The following is an 11076-nucleotide window of genomic DNA, read 5'->3' as shown; positions in this document are numbered from 1 at the left end:
TAAAAGGATGCTTTAATAATGTCTTATCATTTCTCTAATCCCTTGTTTCTTATCTACAGGGTTGTTCCAAATGGATGGTTCCTATCTCTTATAGATGAACCTAAGGTCCGATCGCGGGAGCACCAGTGCAGGGGTAGGCCACAGTCTTAGCGAAGGCCAAGGTGAAAGTGGCCGAGCCAATAAGCACGAGAATGGGGAGAGCCATGAGGCTCCACTTCTGGCTCAACCTCCTCTACCACCACCACCTCCAATGACTCATGCGGAGATGATGGCGGAAATGATGGTTGCTCGCCATGACTCAGCCCATGCCATGGAGCTGCTGGCATAGGCTATTGGTGGCTTTGCCCATGGAGGCCACGGGGCAACGGTGGGAACAGGGGTGGTGCCCGCAGTCTTGAGGGACCCTGCTCTTATCAGGATTTCTTAAAGATGCACCCACCCATGTTTACACCGATGACTAAGCCTCTAGATGTGGAGCATTGGCTTCGCATTCTGGAGCAAAAGTTTCTGCTACTCACCATGACTGATGAGCAGAAGGTGCACTTTGCAGCGCAATAGTTGTTGGGGTCCATGAGTGCATGGTGGGATATCTTCAATGCCATGTAGCAGCCAGATTACCAGGTGACCTTGTAGGAGTTCACCGTTGCCTTTCAGGGAATATTATATTCTTGCTGGTGTTCTTAATAGGAAGCTGACGGAGTTCCTAGACTACGATAAGGGGGTATGACCGTGATGGACTACGCCAATAAGTTCAATCACTTGTCGTAGTATGCTAGGACTCATGTGGATACATATGAGAAGAAGAGGGACTGCTTCTATCATGGCCTCTCTTGCAGCTTGTAGAAGGAGCTATATACTAGGAACTATCAGACCTTTGGGGCGATGATGAATGTTGCTTTTGCCTTGGAGGGCTTGCAGCGGGATTCCCAGGCAGAATGGAAGTACAAGCGGGTGGCTATGGGGTCTTCTAGTCACCCCCATGCTCAAAAAGTACAAATTGTCAGGCAGGTGCCCTTTCAATCTTTAGGCGGGCATTCGTTTTGACAGCCTCAGTAGACTTTTTAGACTCCTTCCACTCAGTATCGTGCACCCACTCAGCAGGTGCAACATCGGCAGCTATAGGGACAGTAGGTCCCACCTCATCAAGGACTAGGGAACAAGCCTGGCGCTTGTTTCAAATGTGGCAAGGAAGGCCATTATGCCCGAGAGTGTCCGCAAAACTAGTCGGCACAGTCTGCTCAGCCACCAGCTAACTCTAGGCTAGTCAAGCGGACAGTGATCAAGAAGAAAGTGCCAGCCAGCTGATCTGGATAGGTTAATTTCATGGAGGCTAAGTAGATATTGCAAAATGAACCGGTGATGGCTGGTATGTTCACCATTGATTCCCATCCAGCTTATGCAGGATGGGCGTGTGATAGCTTATGCTTCGTGCCAACTAAAAAAGCACGAAGTGAATTACCCCAACTATGATTTAGAGATGGCTGCTATGGTCCATGCTCTAAAAATTTGATGACATTATTTGTTGGGCAACAAAGTACACATCTTTATAGACCATAAGAGCCTCAAATATATTTTTACTCAGTCTGAGTCAAATATGAGGCAAAGGAGATGGTTGGAATTGATCGAGGATTATAACTTAGAGGTACATTACCACCTAGGAAAGGCCAATGTGGTAGTTGATGCCTTGAGCCAAAAGTCATATCAGGTTGAAGAAACACCTTTGTCTCTCAACCATGCAGAGGTGGTGGCTCATATTGCTTTGACCTTAGAATTGCTGGAACAGATTATTCTAGAGCAAAGGCAAGACACTTTAGAAATTCCTCACATCAAGGAATTGATTGCCGAAGGGCGTGGTCCTCAGTTTAGTGTGGATGAGCAAGGTTTAGTGAGATACAAGGATAGATTGGTGGTCCCATCAAATGAAGAGTTGAGAAGGAAAATCTTGAATGAAACCCATCATTCGAAGCTATCTATCCATCATGGCAGCAACAAGATGTACCATGATTTGCACCACTTATACTAGTAGTCCAACATGAAGTAGGACATCACCCAGTATGTCATGGAGTGTGACACTTGTGGGAGAGTTAAAGCAGATCATATGCATACCCTGGGATATTTGTAGCCCTTGCCCATTCCTATTCAGAAATGGGAAGATATCTCCATGGACTTTGTGGTGGGTTTGCCCTGCACATCTAAGGGCTATGATTCTATTTGGGTCATTATGGACCGTCTCACTAAGTCTGCTCATTTTATTCCGGTGGACACCAGATACACGACCAGGAAGTATGCTTAGCATATCATCCACAAACTAATGGCCAAACAGAAAGGGTGAACTAGGTGCTCGAGGACATGTTGAGAGCTTGTGCCATTTCTTTCCCTTAGAAGTGGGATGAATGCCTGAAGTTAGCTGAGTTTTCTTACAACAATAGCTATCAGGAGAGCATTCGTATGGCACCATTTAAAGCTCTATATGGAAAGAAATGTAGGACATCACTTAACTAGGTTGAAGTGGGACACCATGGATATTTTGGGCCTGATTTCATCAAAGAGGCTCAAGAGCAAGTAATCATTATTTAGAGTCACTTGAAGGCAACTCAGAGCCGATAGAAAGCTTATACATACAAGTGAAGAAGGCCCTTGTAGTTTGTAGTTGGGGATTATGTGTACCTCAAGGTGTCTCCTATGAGAGGGGTGCATAGGTTTGGTGTCTATGGCAAGCTAGCCCCTCGATATGTGGGTCCTTACAAGGTTTTGGAGCAGTGTGGTCCAGTTGCTTATCATCTCTAGCTTCTTGATATTTTATCTGTGGTACACAATGTGTTTCATGCATCGCAATTGAAGAAACGTTTGCAGATCCCTAATGAAGCTATAGAAATTGAAGGACTTCCACTCCAGCCTGATTTGACTTATATTGAGCACCCTGTCAAAATCCTGGATGAAAAGGAAAGAGTGACAAGGAACAATGTGGTGAAGTTCTACAAGGTGCAGTGGCAAAACCACTCTGAGGATGAGGCCACGTGGGAACAAGAGAGCTATATATTGAAGCATTACCCCCACCTTCTTTCTAGTGTTGATAGGTAGTTGTTATGTTGAAATGTATTTCCTATCTCCTTCCCACACAAGGCACATGAAATCTCAGGTCGAGATTTTGTTTTAGGGGGGTAGATTTGTAACACTCTTGGTGTTACACTATATAGTCTTTTGCTAAAACACTACATGGGCATCATACTTATGTGTAAATGTGTGAATTATAGTGTGTAAATCAATTCCTGGCACTCAAAATGTTCATCGAAAACGCGAAACGAATGTTATATTTCATGTCATGTTATATCGCTTAGAGTTCTAAATGAATTTTTACTAAACAAAAATGCTATAGAATTAATGCATAGATGAAACTTTAATAAAGTTTGTAGTACAAACTTCATAGGTGACGATGAAATGCCTACGATCGCAAAAGGAATTCACTTGCTAGCATGGTTGGTAGCTTGGAAATCGAAGTGGACGCAAATCCGAGCGAGACTTAACCAAATTTCTTAAGTTAGAAAACAGTGTGATGAGGCTAAGTTTGGGAATTTTTATAGGAGAATCGGGTTCGGTAGTGGTATGGTCTTAGGGCTTGTTTTAGTAGCTTCACATACCATCTTGAGTGTTAAATAGTTGGTTTAGCAATTGAAGCATTGAGATGGATTTTTGGGATGCTTTAATAAGCGTGCAAGACATGTTTCTGAACGGTAGCGACGTCTAGCCGCGGTCACTATGACTTGACCGGCGCCGGCCACTACGACGCATAGGGCCAAGCCACCATCGTCGGTTTGCGATTTATGGTTGTGCTGCCCACCGTCCTGAGCGCGTTTGGCTATTTCCCTAGCGACTTGTAGCATGTGCGTGTTTGTGCACCGATTAACAGCCGCATCATGCCACGGCAGCGACAAGCCAAGCCATGCATGTCTTCCCCTATTCCTCTATCGCCGTGGTCGTCGGACCCGCTCCTCTCAATTCAGTTCAATGGAGGCACCTCGGTCCAATTAACTTTGCCCGTGGCTCTATCGTATAGTCAGCCAACCACCCGACCCTAGCTTGCAGTGAGCTTTGTCATGCCATGCTCCAATTTGGAGCTTCCTTCTTGCTGGGTCAATAAGACCGTGTCGGTTTGCGTCGACGTCAAGCCCCCTCTCTAGAGCTAATCACATTCAATTCGTTGCACCGCCAACTTCGCCTCCACCTACCCATCACCTAGCACACCCTTGCCTAGTTGCAGCCACCCCTAACGTAGCCTTGCCACCGCCATGCACCACCGCATCATCCGTGGTGAGAGCCTGGAGCTCACTAGCTACCCTATTTACCTCGGCACTGTTGTAACTCACCAGAACATCACCGTTTTTAGTGCAGGAGCTCTGCCACCACGGTCTAGCCTTACTACAGCATCCTAGCTCATGCTTCCTTCGCCTAGTGCGCCGCGTTCACGCCTAGGTAGGTATCGGCTCCTTAGATAGGGCGGGGAGGGACTGGTCTGGCCAACGTCATTGCCCGGTGCCAGCGCCGCCACACCGTGCGTGCGTGGGGGACCTGAGGGTATGGCCATGGTAAAGATGGATAGGGAGAGGGGCGTAGTTGTACGATAATAGACTGGTGGAATAGTGCTCTTAGTGCTCGCGTGATTATCAAGTAGACGGAGGGCGTTTTCGCAAGATGACCGGCGCGCAGGGGTCATCCCTGTCGTAGGCCAACGTTGCGCGAACTGGGCCGCGCCCGCGTGGGCCACGCCGTGTGTCGTGTGCGCACGTGCATTGCGCCAGAGTGGGTTGAGCCACCACTGATTGGAGGTGGGGATGGTGGAGGTCCTTGCACCGCACTGAGTCCAGGACTCAGGAGCGGGGGCTTGGAGTCCAAATTTGGACGGGGACCTAGACCCCATGATAGGAGGGTGATGGGTTGGTCCTGCTTGTGCCTGGGGTACAAGCGGGGCGTGTGTTTTTAGGGTACCTAGCTGGGGGCATTGATTCACGAATCACCAGCATTCCAGTACGGCTTGTCTACGGTCTAGCATCGTAGTAAGAACTGAAAGATGAAAGGTGAAGAAATGGAACTGATTGCTCAACTCTTGCTTGAAAGTAGAACAGGTGCTTACATAGAATGGATAAGTAATGAATTAATCATGGCTACTAATAATAACATAAATAAGGATTCACTATTAGTATTGCTTTCTGCAAAAAGAAACCAGCAAACCACAAATCTTATCATATTCCTTGGAGTCAGGAAATTATTCCCACTAGTCGGATAAGTCTTGCGAGTACTTTGTGTACTCAGGGTTTATTTACCCCTACTGCAGGTACTACTTGTGACGTAGCTATTGTGTGAAGGATTCTTCTGGTGGGCATAGACGGATCCTTGCTTATTATCGATAGATGTTTACTTGATGTTTATTTTCATTCCGTTGTTTAATATTCCGCACTCTGAATTTGGCAATGTAATAATAAAGTTCTAAGAACTCTGGATGTATGAAATGTATTAAGTATTGTAACTCATTCTCATTATTGGATCCTTGGAGAAAAATGTGGACTATTCTGGCTCTCTCTTGGGGTGTGCCCAACGGAACCCGCCCGCGGTGGCATGCTTTTGGGGTGCTTAGTGTCTGGTGGAAGATGAGTGCCTCTATAAGTGCGTTATTTCGGATGGTTCTGCCACACTAGAATCAAGAATATTCTTTCTAACCTACCAAATCCTATGGTTACATGCCCCTAGAAGACTGATCACGACAAAAGGGAATCACCGCCCTACCAGGACATGTCACGGGCTACAAAAAGAAGGCTACGGCCCTCATCGTTCTCCCATCTAGAAAAGCCTCCAAGGGAATATTCTACTCCTCTGTAGGTTTAGGGGCTACTATCAGGTATCGATATTAGGGATACCCAAAGCAAGGAAGTGAGCGCCCACGCTGACTTCCCCGTATGACTCAAGATATATTAAAAGGTCTCGCCAGACCCCAAGGCCATGGGCTCCATATCGCCTGACCACAAGGCTGCAGGCTTTGTCTCGCCCGACCTCAAGGCCATGGGCTCTGTCTTGCCCCTTGGGTGTGGGCTCTATCTCGCCTGACCCCAAGGATGTGGCTTTTGTCTCGCCCAACCCCTAGGGTGCGGGCTCCATCTCACCCAACCTCGAGGACACGGGTTTTGTCTTGTCCAACGAGGACCCATACCACCACCAAGCACTCTAGGTCTAAGCATGTGGGCCTAGGTCAAAACTCTAACACTAGGGAAGAGGCTGACATGCCTCGATGTAACCCGTGGCCATGATGGGCCATACCTGGGGATTCACATCAAAAACAGTGTTGGACGTGCTAGTGCTGTTTTGCCTAATCCTCATACGGACGCTGATAGGCACATCAGTTCACCACGACGTCCACTGAGACAGAGTGGAATGCCATGACCTATAGATGACTCCTATGCATGGTGCCAGTGATGAATAGGGCCACGACATGGAGCCATCCCTATTGACATTTATAGGATCAACGGGACCCGTATGAAGGAGAAGAAGGACTCGACATCCTAAAAGCCTTCTTCTCTCTCATTCTTCTCCTTTTCCTCCACTATAACCCACGCTTTTCCTTCACCTATAAAAGGGAAAATAGGGCACCCCATGTTGGAGACCCGGACAAAATCGAAACACAAGCGCACGACATGAGCACACGGCTGAGCAATAATCGAGCTTTCAACACCCGTTCACTCCTTCCACCAGAGACTTGGGATCCTCTCCCTCTCTCGCCTGTTTTATAGCCCCTACTACAAACCAAGTGTCGGTAATACGAGCAGTAGCAAACTGGACGTAGGGACATTCCACCCGAACTAGTATAAACCCTTGTGTCCTTCGAGCACACCATCCGAGCTAGGCGCGCAAATACAAATTTACTCGTTGGTGGTCTAAAAACACCGACACATAAGCATTGAACCATTAACTCTTCTTCTAAAAAAATAAAGACAATCACCGCTAAGTTGTTGATATAGTTATTATTTGAAAGAAAATTATTCTTACTAAAATTTGGATCAGCATATGGTCATTCAACTAATCAAACCATAAACTCAAAATCTTGAACAATTTATAGTCTAATTTAGTCAAGATAAATATATCTCTGCAATCCCTAATGAGGACTACCATGTAGAAAACCGAGAGAAGTCTTTTGTCATAATCATTGACAGACATATCAATCTAGCAACTAACTTCTTGCTAACTTTAATAAGAAATTAATAAAGTAACTGTCGGGTTCATAAACCCAGGGTCCCTCGTGGACCAGGGAACGAACGAAGAAACTAAGGCAGGGTGCACAAGTCAAACCGCAATACCAAGGACCATACCCTATACACCTATAGGAACAATACTCTACGACCTCCTTGGCATGATAGAACTCAAACAGTGTTGTGGGCACAGACATTTTCCTCTACAGTATTGTGGGCGCCATTAACTCCCATACGGTAAGGCTCCCCCCACATGCCTTTGGGCATCAACAGTGTTGTGGACGCCGGCATTTACCGTACTAGGCGAACATGGTAAAACCCCTTGCATGTTTCTAGGTATCAATAGTGTGGCAGGCGCCGATGTCTGCCATACCTGAAGAAGACAACACAACCTCCCACGTGCATCTGACATTCAAACAGTATTGCGGGCACCTACCATCATCCTGTACCCATTGGCGCGGCCAACAAGGCTTAGTAGCATACGTACTCTCTCCTTCTCACTTATAAGGCCATCCCCTTCATCTATAAAAGGAGAGGCACTCTCTCCCAACAAAATATAGATTCATTCAGATCAATCAAGTTCACTACGACATAATGATAGAACCACCAGGTTCAAACCACAAGCACACGCTTGAACACTTAGCTGATAGCGGGGTTCCCATCACTCTTGGTCCTTCTAACCGGAGTCCGACCAAACCTCTTGTACCCTCATCTTTCTCCTTCTCGTTTGTAACCCCACTGCAAACTTCGAGCACCTAGGCTCAGGAATAAAGTCACCAACTGACTCAAACTAGACGTAGGGCACATTGCCTGAACCAATATAAACCCTGTGTCATTGAGTGTTAGGCCACCTCCGATCACAACATACGGCAAAACTACAAATATTTACTTGTTGGTCACTTTCTGCACCGACAGTTGACGCCGTCCGTGGGGAAGACGCTGTACGTTCAACACTTTTTTGGTCATCAGATGGCCCACTTTTCTGCCACCTTTGCCATGGCGGGCTCAGGCGATACGACTCGCTTTGGCTCACCGGAGTTTCCCGCACTCCTACCTATTGGGATGTGGGTTCCACCCATCTTTGAGCCATCCTAGGCCTTCCTCTTCGGAAGCCTAGACTTCATCACCGATCGGCTCGACATACTAACCCTCCACGAGGAGGCACTCGTTTCAGCGCTTGTTGGAGGGGCGCCCTCCATCGACTCAGGGAAGTATGACGACTTCAACAATGAGGCATTTGCACTATATTCTAAGCAAACTCTCTGCTCAACCCCACTGTGAGTAATATGCATGCTGTTATTTACTCCCTATTTACTATCTCCCATCGATTATCCAAAGGGACCATATTGATCGCACCACAAACATCGTACAATCGGTTCCCCTCTGGCCTCGCGTCCCTCATGGATGCATATGCTTGGGGGCTTCGAAGGACGCCGGTGCCACCCCCTCTCACATCCGAATTCATGGGAATGGTGAGCTATGCTCCCACCGCTCTCCACGAACTCCCAAATGATGAGGGTGAGAGCGACGGCTCTAGTATCAGCGACGTGGCATCTACCCACTGTCCATCCCGAGAGTGCGCTATGGCAGAGGCTCTGGGACAGACGCCTATGGTTGCGGAGTCTATGCAAACTCACACCCCTCTGGACCCACGTGCGGGGGCCCTCGCATTTGCGTAAGAGCACACCAAGGAACTACGACAATGGTGGCAGAACCAGTCGCCGCCTACGCCAGTGCGCTCGGTGCAGCACGTTGTGCGCCATGCACTTGACCTAGCAAGTCCAACACAACATCATGAATGAGGGGAATGATCTCCCATAGTTCGCTTAGGCTAGCCAGAACATCGCTACTGCGGCAATGCATCTGCATGGTGTTCCTAAGCCCGTCGACCCCCAGGAGCGAGCGGTCTACCGGAACCTCCAGGTGCTGGTAGAAGGCACCACCATTCAATAGGCAAAAAGCTCCGCATTGTGACTCTAGTACGCACACTCCATCCCCACCGGGGGAGTGGGGGCGCGCTAGATGGATCGCTCCATTCACTCGCCGCTATAGCCACCAAGTGTGGCTCAGGAGGTAGCGGCCACACCGCGGTCTGACCTAGTGCTAGCTCTACACCGACTGCCAATATGCGAATGGCTTGGTCCACACCATGATGTTCATAGCGTCATCAACAACCAGCATTAGGCCCGGCATCATGGTGATACCCATCGAGCGACGATGAGAGCAGGCGACATGGGTCCCGGCCGAACCATCGAAGGGAGCGGTGAAACGTGCCCTAGGCATGGTCGCTAGCTAGACGACTAGAGTCCCAGCCCTGAGGGCCTAGGACCATGGGCCTTTGACTAGCATATCTAGAGAGCATCATTCCCATAGCGCTTCCGACCGCCTACCAACATCACCAAGTACACCGGGGAGACAAACCCCAGTATTTGGCTCGAAGACTTCCGGTTCGCCTGTCGAGCCAGAGGGGTGGATGATGACTTTTTCATCATTCAGTATCTCCCCATCTGCATGGGGGAACATGTTCGGGCATGGCTTGAATTCCTCCCACATGACAGCATCAGTGACTGGGCAGACCTCAAGAGGATCTTCGTCAGAAATTTCTAGGGGACATATGTCTGCCCTAGAAACTCCTAGGACCTCAAGAGCTACTAGTAGGAGCCCAATGAGTCCCTAGGGGATTACATCCATAGGCTCTCCCAACGATGTAACTCCCTCCCTAATGTCGTCGACGTGGATGTCATTAGCACATTCCTCTCTAGGATGACCTGTGAGTCCCTAATCCTCAAGCTTGGCTACCTGAAGCCCCGTACCACCCACGACCTACTCAACGTCACCACTAACCACGCCTTTGGCAAGGAAGTGGTCAGAGCGGTCTTCAACGGGGGCCGAGACAAAGGCAAGGCCAAGTGCATGGACCAAGACGAGGGCCCCTCCACATAGAGGGGCAAGAAGAATAAAAAGGATCGGCGTCGATCGAACAACACCGCATTGCTTGTCGTGATTAATCGCACGAACAAGCAGCCCCAACAGGGACTGCCTAACCACTTCAACAAGCTCATGGACAGCCCATGCACCAACCACGCCTATCTTGTCAAACACCTCTATAAGGACTGTGAGCTCCTCAAATGTTTTCTACGATAGGCTGGTGGGCCGAAAGAAGGAGATGGCAGCAAAGAAAGGAGGCATGGCGGGCAAGGATGGAGACGACTTCCCCAACCCTGAGGAATGCATCATGATCTTCGGTGGATCTGACGCCATCTGGTCCAAGTGCCAGCACAAGGTGTGCTATAGGGAGGTATGCACCGCCAAGACAGCCATCCCCTCCTTCCTCAGCTGGCCAGAATCTCTGATCACCTTTGATCAGAGGGACCATCCCTCTCACATCGTGAGACCAGGATGTTACCCGCTCATTGTTGTCCCCATCGTCCACAAGAAGCGCCTCACCAAGGTACTGATGGACGAAGGTAGTGGCCTCAACATCCTCTACGTCGACACCCTCGACGCCATGCGCATCCCCCGATCGGAACTCCGCCTGGCAGGCTCTCCCTTCCAAGGGGTGATCCCGGGAGCATAGGCATACCCGCTCGGGCAAATCGATCTACCTGTCATGTTTGGCAATCGAGCCAACTTCCTCTCAGAGGTCCTCACCTTCGAAGTGGTGGACTTTCTAGGGTCCGACCATGCCATCTTGGGGTAGCCATGCTACACCAAATTCATGGCAATCCCCAACTACACCTACCACAAGCTGAAGATGACGGGACCAAATGGCGTCATCACCGTGAGCAGCGCCTTTTCGTATGCCTTCATGTGCGACCGTGAGCATTTTGAGCTTGCCACTATG

Source organism: Miscanthus floridulus, chromosome 8 (genome assembly GCF_019320115.1).
Source record: "Miscanthus floridulus cultivar M001 chromosome 8, ASM1932011v1, whole genome shotgun sequence".
In the NCBI taxonomy this organism is placed as follows: domain Eukaryota; kingdom Viridiplantae; phylum Streptophyta; class Magnoliopsida; order Poales; family Poaceae; genus Miscanthus; species Miscanthus floridulus.
This window is presented reverse-complemented; position numbering follows the sequence as displayed.